Here is an 8885-nt window from a genome sequence, read left to right as displayed (position 1 = left end):
AGTGATCTGCGCTTTATCCTCAGGCTGGTAATTGTACCGCCTTATTTTTGTAACCCTACGGTATCTGCAGAGGAGAATCCGTTGAGGTTTGTTGAATATGTATATTATTATATTCGCAATAGTACCGTGATTCCAGAATTCGGATTTCTTGTTCGTTTTCCTGGATTGGCACACGTGACTCAAACTCAGAAGGCAGATAGCCGTAACAGTAAGTTCACGGATAATTTTCCTTTTGTTGGAGGACCGTGTGAGTGTAGACCGGACATCAGCCAGTTTGAATAAATGACAGTGCTAAGGGGCGTTTGGGCAACTGCAGTCGAGGTTTGAAGCTCGGGAAGAGGGGCGACGAGAAAGAAATAGAATGATAGCAAAGGCGCGTGGCGAGTGTTAGAAGGCATAAGATACAACAGCGTCAACAGAGAAAAATCTAAAAGGGGATGACATCAGGCTAACTGGACCCAAGAAAGTTGAATAAATTTGCTGATCTAGAAGCCAAGTACTAGTTGGGCCAGTGTAGGTGCCTAGTTTTAGGAAGGTGAAAACGTTGTCGTCGAGATAGCTAGTAGGGAGGCTAGCTGTTGTACCAGTTAAGAACGGGCGGTAGTTTTGAGCTTACCAAGGCATCATGACATAGGATCCTTGGTGTGCAGAACGAAGGGTGACAGTGGACAAGTAAAAAGCGGACAAGCAACAGCTTCCCAGATAATTGAATTGTAGTTTAACTGGGGTCTACTGTCAACCTAAAAGGAGAGTGAGATTAAGGATCACCAGTCGCCGAGTCACTGCTGTCAACTCCAGAAAACGAATAATGCATGGCAAAAAACAGCCAGTAAGTGCTAGCTGTGACTGCTTGTAATCAGGAAATGACAAGTTATCAGCGTTTTGTGCGTATGATCGCTCTAGATGACAAGAGGGAAGAACGTGTATGCTATGTTTGGATGATGAAGAGGACTAGGGGTGGTGTGACGCAACTAAGACAAAAGTGGCAGCTCCTTGCACATCTACGTTAGCCGTGAGCCTCACACAGTACTCTCAGACTACCCCGTGCATAAATGTTTTTTCCCAATATCTTAGAACAAACGGAAGGACAGCCGTCGTTCGCTTGTGGTTCTTGGTGTTGTGAGACGAGTTACAAACGAAAAAAGGTCAATCCGGATACAGACAAACAGCAACGCTGGTCTTTTTTGGTTTTTCTGAATTAAGGGCCAAGCTCGGAACCACCGGCGATGGGCGATACACCCATGCTACTAGAGGGGTGGCGAACATACGAACGCACTATGGTTCAAAGTAACAAGGCGACCCTCTCTGCAGAGCATATCCGCCCACCACAGGAGGTTTTCATCCTTCGTGCAAGCTACCAGATCTGCGAGGTGGAAAACCATCCAAGCCGTCAGAAGTGCGGTTTGTGCATTATTAAAGTACTCCAACTACCAGATATTTTATCCAGTCGGGGGAAGCCATGCCAGTTAACAGCTCGGTCATTTCGAACAAGCAAACAGCCACTGGAAGAGGCAAGCTGCGGGAGCAAATGGAACACCAACTACCTCTTGGGCAATGGGAGTAGAATGGAGATGTTCAGAGTCTGGGTACTATAGCTAAGCGAAGACGAAGCATTGGTGTGAACCACTCTGTCAAGTAGCGGTGCACCGATGTTATGTGTATGTGTGGATGATTGGGCTGTGGGGCAGAACAAGTATGTCATTCATAGTGCATCTTCAGACCCACAATTTGATATGTGTGCGCTGCGCGTGTTTAGCGGATGCAGAATGGTTCAGAACGGCGAGGAACTTTGGCTTCAGTTTGGCTGAGGATAGTTAAACCCAGCCGAATTAAAGCTGACAGAGTTACTCGGGGATGGGGCCAGGCTTGAAGAACTAGGAATTATTTGGCTGGGTCCAAAAGCTCAAGGCCGGAGGAAGGAAATACAACCAGCTCAGCGGAGACGGGCTTGACGACAATTACGATGAAAGGTGCTAGACATTCTATGCGATTTAATTACGCTTCAGAGGACGGAAGATGTAGTCGCAGGAAGTGAACGTCCGCACAAGAAATAGATAAAGTGGTAAACCATGGATAGAAACACTTGGGAGGGTGGTTGTCGCACTTGTGGGTTATTGACAAGGACTGCAGGCTGGTGGGTGTAAGTGCTAGGACCTAGTAACAGGACAGTCAGGGTGAGTATGCAGATTAGAAGGGTTTAGGGCCTATTTCAAAAAACTGTCTAGGGTAAGCCGAGGCGCAAAAAGGCGCACAGCTCCCTCAATAGAAATGTAAGAACCGATGGCCTTTCGAAAGCCTACGTGAGATGAGATAGTCCGCATATAGGAGGGGAGCTTATTCCATTGTTTAGAATAAAGGCAAAGGAAAACGTTTTGTCTAAAGATAGTCCGACATGTTGGCAACGGGATTAAACATCCAGAGTTACCGATCTTATAGAGAGAACGGGAATAAAATTAAGGGCAGCAGTCAGCTATGTAAGCCCACCGGTAGATTAGGCGATGCAGATTTAACCTGATGCACCTTAGCCATAATGTATCCAGCCCAAGTGACAAGCAGCGAGGACGATACGGTAGTGTGGATGACACCGGAAACAGGGGCTTGGTAAACAAGCGCTGCACATTTTCCACAGCAGTCCGGCATGTCTGTGAATACCGTGAGGCGAATTTGGGGCCGAATTCAAGAATGGGTCTTACAAATTGTTTAAAAATGGCGATTAAACCTGATGTATTATGGAAGGAACGGCGAATGTAAGGGCAGAGATTTGCGAGCTTTAGCCACTCTGTACTTTGCATGTTGCTTGAAGCCAAATGTACAGGTAAGCAATGTGTTTCGGTCTAACCCTTAGTTGAAAACACCAACCTGTCAGTAACATCAAAAGACAATAAAGTGAACTTGAAACTTGACAGAGTAAGGGATGTTCAAAGGAAAAAACGATAAATGGTTTCAAATGCAACTACCCTGGATGGACAAGTCTAGGCAGAACGTTTTCTCGTTGTTGATTTTTCAGGAGGGATAGTTTTCCAGGTCGCCAAGTAGCTGGAAAATGAAAACCGTTGGAACACACTCGGACAATGGAGTTTTGATAGTGCGACCGCATATCTGATATTCTTTTCTCACAATTAGGAAGCCCGGGGTTGCAAGACATCTAAAAAAACTCCCGGAATTACAGGGAGGAAATAATCTCATGGGCGAAGCGCAAGACAGTTCACCAACAAGCTATTAGAAGCGACCATCCTTTGCTCTCGGTGTAACTGTTAATTTCGTTTCAGGTTGAAATGTTTATTGTCCGGCGTAATGAGATGCTTCAAGATCTGAAGCAAGCTCTTCGTCGCATGCTGCTAAAATCAAGTGTTTTTGCGGGAAATACTTCTCCATCTGAAGTGTGAGATATGACTACCGAACCAGGGGAAGATCTCAGGGACTCACTGTCGTGAATGGATTTCAATGAAGTGACCATCAGCGATATTAAGAGAGTTTGCGATTGGTAACCGAATTTTCCTCCTGTAGGTGAAGCCATTCAACATATGTGACTTAGTGATGTTGTTTCTGTGATTTGAGGATGATTGTTACGGTATTCTGAGTGCGATATTCTAAGCAGCGATCAGTCGCTCGTCGCTAAAAGTTAAATGTCTAACCAATGTGTTAGGCAGAATTCCACACGGATCCCGCTTTGCCGCACGTCTTTAGGCGCTGCTATGGCCGGTAAGCCTGACCCGCACAAGATTGGCCAAGAACTCGTGACACTTGTCGGTCCGGCATCACGGCGAGATCTGATTGGTCGGAAATCTGGACCCAACAGCCAATCGTGACCCAGTATTGGGCAGATGCTGGTTGCCAATGGCGTATCTAGAACGCGTCAGAACTTCCAGAAAGTTATGACCGCTTACGCTATATATACGAAGCGCTGCACAACTGTTCGTCACTTCGTTTGGGGCATCAATAGACCTTATGCACCTTTGGTGGTTGTTTTGACGTGAATGCTAGCTTGGGAGGCTCAGACCGAGAAGAAAGCTGAGGAAAATACCGTTACTACACACTGGTCGGACGGTAGGGCGTTTGAAACTCCATACTAGAGTTTCGTGAGATGCACACTGCCGATGAATTTTGTCAGATAGGTCACGCCCCTGTAAATAATCCAAGAATGCTTGAGACCTACTGAGACCCTAGAACTTCAGCAAAATCCCTATAGGGAAGCGGACAAGCATCCGGGGCAGTCGTTCAATCAATCAATAAATCGAATAAAAATCAATAAAGCAATAAAGCAGTCAATCTGTTAGGCGGAATTCCAAAGCCATTACGCTTCACCGCTTGCACTCAGGTCCTGCTACGGCCGAGAAGTCCATCCCACACATGATTGGTCAAAAATTCGGTACGCTTGCCGGTCCAGCATCGAAAGTCTGGAATCAACAGCCAATCGTGACCCAGTATTGGTCAAATGCTGGTTATCAATGACGCATCTAGAACGCGTCAGAATTTCCAAAAAGTTATAGCCGCTTACGCTGTATATACGAAGCGCTGTGCACCTGTTTCCGACTCCGTTTTGGGCGTTACTATACCTTGTGCACATTTGGTAGTTTTCTGGACGTGAACGCTAGCTTGAGAGGCTCAGACCGAGAACTAAGCTGAAAGGAATACCGTTACTACACAATCAATACAGCAACAGCCCAGATCAATGAAAATTGAAAGTCCATTAGCGTGAAGGCCATTGTAACTGTTGCACTGGCTTGTTAAAAACGAAGCTGTCGCGTTCCATGCTCGAGGATTTTCTCGGGACCAACGGACTGGAGCTAGAGCAGCGAAAGTTTGTGAACAGACGATTGGACTATTCGTTCTTTCATTCACCTACTTAAACACTGTGAGTAGCTTACAAATGATTTGCGTGACATTTCGAGACCAATGGCAAGTAAATCTATCGGAGGCACAGATACACCTGTGACTCGTTTTTAAAGCCCTTAATGTGCGTTTTTCACATATATTCATGTATGGTCTGGTTCTTCTTGGCCCTACGCCAGCCTAGAATCTTGTACAAAAGTCCTACCTCAAAATGTTGCAGTTCTAAAGGTTGACATCAACCAGATACCCCTAGGACTAAGCCGTTGTGTGTCTTGTAGGCATCTCTTCATCCACATACTCGACTAGACAGTTAAAATAGTCACATACACCATGAAACTCATTTTTTCGTACACGCACAAATCACGCCACACAATCGTGGCTCAATTGACCTTTGACCGTCTACAAGATACCCCTAGGACTAAGCCGTTGTGTGTTTTGTAGGCATCCCTTCACCCACATACTCGACTAGACAGTTAAAACAGTCACATACACCATGAGACACATTTTGTCGTACACGCACAAATCACGCCACACAATCGTGGCTCAATTGACCTTTGACCGTCTACACCGTCTGGTAGGAGTCGAAGCGCGCGTGTATGCGCGCGCACACACACACACAGGGCAGGAAGTCAACCGAGCTCCGCAAGTCTCCACCAACAGCTACAGAACACGTGTAGCAGATATACTGTGTAGCGGACATCTCCTTGTTCCCTCAGCCATTTGTTTAGTACATCCGTGTTCACCAGATCACACGACACGCCTGCTCCGCGAGCACACAGATCACGTGAGAAACCCTGTCCCACTCGCAAACTTGACCGGCAATATGTCAGCTCCCGTCTAGTACGCATCGGGACGATTTTATGTAATATACACACGTCAAACCTTCCTGTATATAGGAAGACACAACAGAGTCAACTCGCGCGCGGATAACCGGCAACCCCTTTGTACATGTTTCATCCGAATTGGGAATCATCAGCAATGCTAACCTCATGCTCCACCCGATGAACTTCCGGTTGGTGCTTGAATACGTACCCTTTCGGCTACGAGCTGTTGCACAGCAGTCTGATTAGCTCTCACTTGGACAGGACATAGCTTTATTCATCCTTCGCCACTTGTTGACTGATCTGACGGCTCCTTGGAAGAAGTTTTCATTCATCCTGAAAAATTATATTTCTGCTTAACTCCTTGTAACTTGATGGTAGTTTGGGCAGATTGCTTATAGAATGGACGAAATCTCCAAATTTTCCCAGACCACTATCAACCAATGGTCTCGTTTGTCTCAACTCGCTTGTACAAGATCCGAGAATTGAAGTGCGTTCAACTTTGCAATCTATCAGCGTTTCAAAGGCCTAGTGCTCTGTTTGCTATCAACAGACTGCTGCCCCTTATGTCGCTTATCATAGGAAACCGTGTTGATCACCACTTCACGCCCAACTCTAAAAAAAGTAGAAATTGTGTTCGTTTAGTAAAAGCTCAGTCCAATGAGGTTAACCTGTCCCAAAGAGTAAAACATCGTCAGTTTCTAGTTCCGCGTGATTTTCTGACTTGTGCGTGTCGGTTGGAACGTGGTCAAAAGCAACAAAGTGGACTCAGGTCTATGCTTGAGCAAGGTTGTCTTTTAGACTGAGCAGTCCACGGATTACATTCTTGTTACACAATAAACGTAACTACATGGGAAGACAGCTAACGAGAGTGGATCATGCGGGCGGTTTAGCAGTTCGCAGAACTCACGTTCGCAGCACTCTGTTCGGAACGGTTCTCCTCCTGTCCATATACGGTTTTTCCGGTTGCTCCACACCAAAGCGGAGGAGCACTGGACTTGAGCTGCGCTCTGATTAGAACTCATCAGCAGTGCATATTCTTGGACGTGTTGAGGTGTAAACTCCACATGCGAGTCGAGAGTGTTACCACTACTCCAATAGCGCTTGCTGGACACACCTGAACAAGCAGCTGTTTTCTTGCTTGGACGTAGATGTGATAAACTTTAGCGGTCGAGCACTTGTTATAAGCCAGTGAACAGTGTACAACAGTACAGTGACCTGATTCAGTCTGCAAGATTCAAGCTGATAGAATCCTCTAATTCATTCGCACCGGTCCATCCAACTGTCTCAGCAAGAACGCCACAGTGGGTAACATTAGCGAAAATTTGTCCCGTCTAAACGTTCCGCATGATAAGCTACTTATCAGTTATTCAGTAGGCTGATTTGGACACGATGTTGCCCACCTTTCCTAAACTTGTATAAAGCGGCCGTGGTTGGCTGGTCAGGTATTGAAAACGGAGAAGTCAGTAGAGTGACGTTTTGGATGAACCAAGAGGTCATCGTTCCGACGCGCTTGGTTAACAATATATGAACTTTTTGATGGGCAAAGTCCTTCTCTTAACGAAAGAGGTTCTTCAGACTGACTGGGTAAATATCAAAATAGTCGAGTTTTATGGCTAACAGAGGAACCATCAACAAGATCTCTTTGGAGAACGTATTAGATCGGTGCTAATGGTCTGTTCTTTATGTTCTCATATCCTCACAAATCGATTTCTGGGCAAGAGGTAAAACATATATACTGGCGTACCAGGTCTTATTGATGAACATCCTGTCTAAGTAGAACATAACGTGGATACTGCGCCTCTCTGGTGAGCCCAAAGAGGGGCGAAACCGTTTGTGGGATGTCGAAGGGTTTCCAGCAACCTAATGAGTAGCGTGTTATGTCTATATTTTCTCAGATTTGGGAAGTGGCCTGCCACCAGAAAGAGGCGAAAAGCCTTTTGCCCACCAAACAGAATTAATTTATAGAAGTAAAACGTCTGGTTATAACATGTTTTCGATGCCTAACTGCCATGAAACCCGAAGGAAACAAGAGGACCGAGATAGTTCCAGGTTGCTGAAACCTAGACAGAAGCTTTCAAGACGCTGGACTCGAACCACGGTTCACACCCTAACCGCTATTTCTCTGGTACGTCTGCGAGTTTCACGTCACCTTCCTGAGCTAAGTTCCATCAAGATCCAATGTGGCTTGAGCGATTAAATATGACAGGTCGATCCGCGGTACGTAAGAAGAGGCTGAAGCTAATCACGCCACACGCCCTGGTAAACGTGAACCGCTGCTGTGGTCGCATGAGTTTGGATGGAATAAAAGGAAGAGAGCCGCAGTTGCAAGATCGACGGAAGTCACCCAACTCACTTTGCTAGTGGAAAGAAACTGTCCAAAGTTTGATGGGTAGTGAACGAGTAGTGGCTTTGTGTGTGAGTACCACAACTACTCGTCTAGATGTAACACACTACTCGAAGGTTGCTGAAAACTCTTCGACAACCGGCGATCGGTTTCACCCTTCTTGGGCCTCATTAGGTAGACACAGTCCCCTAGTATCCGTCGACCTTACGTTCTGCTTGAAACCAATTTGCATAAATTACATTCATTTGCAAACAAATTTGGTTTATCGGGAGACTCGCCTAGAACCCAGCTGAATCTCTTGGTTTTGATGTTTCCAGATAACTGAATGTGCTGCACCAGGCCGTCTCATGTTCCAATCAGTACGACATTCGAGATATCCCGGTACATGTATAGAAGTGATAACTAATTCTAAGGTTACTGAAAATTCTAGGACAGTACACGGGTGGCTCCGCCCTTCCTGAGCCCCATCAGGTAGACACACTCCCCGAGTTTCCATCAAAGTTATGCTGTACTACCGCTGCTACGGGGCATTCATAGTTTACCTGTCAGTTACTTGACGTACCTTGTGCATGCCAGTGAGGAGGAGTTATTTATTTATTAGAAGACACCAACTGAACAGTTACAGACTATTGGACAGGCAAGCAAAACTCTCATATGCATCTTGTTTACAAAAACTGAGTATTTGTCTTATTCTCGAACGCATCTTTCTGAACTCCTTTAGATACTCATTGACTATCACCCAAACGCAAAGCAATTCCACAAATTCCCTAACAAATCTCACTTTTCGGTAGACGCCAAGCGGAACTATGAGAAAAGCACATACTAATCGCATGCCCCCTCACTGTTACACCAGCACCTCGAAAAAGGGATCGGAGGCACATAAA

Source organism: Opisthorchis viverrini, assembly GCF_000715545.1.
Source record: "Opisthorchis viverrini unplaced genomic scaffold opera_v5_105, whole genome shotgun sequence".
Classification (NCBI taxonomy): domain Eukaryota; kingdom Metazoa; phylum Platyhelminthes; class Trematoda; order Opisthorchiida; family Opisthorchiidae; genus Opisthorchis; species Opisthorchis viverrini.
Note: the sequence above shows the minus strand (reverse complement) of the source record.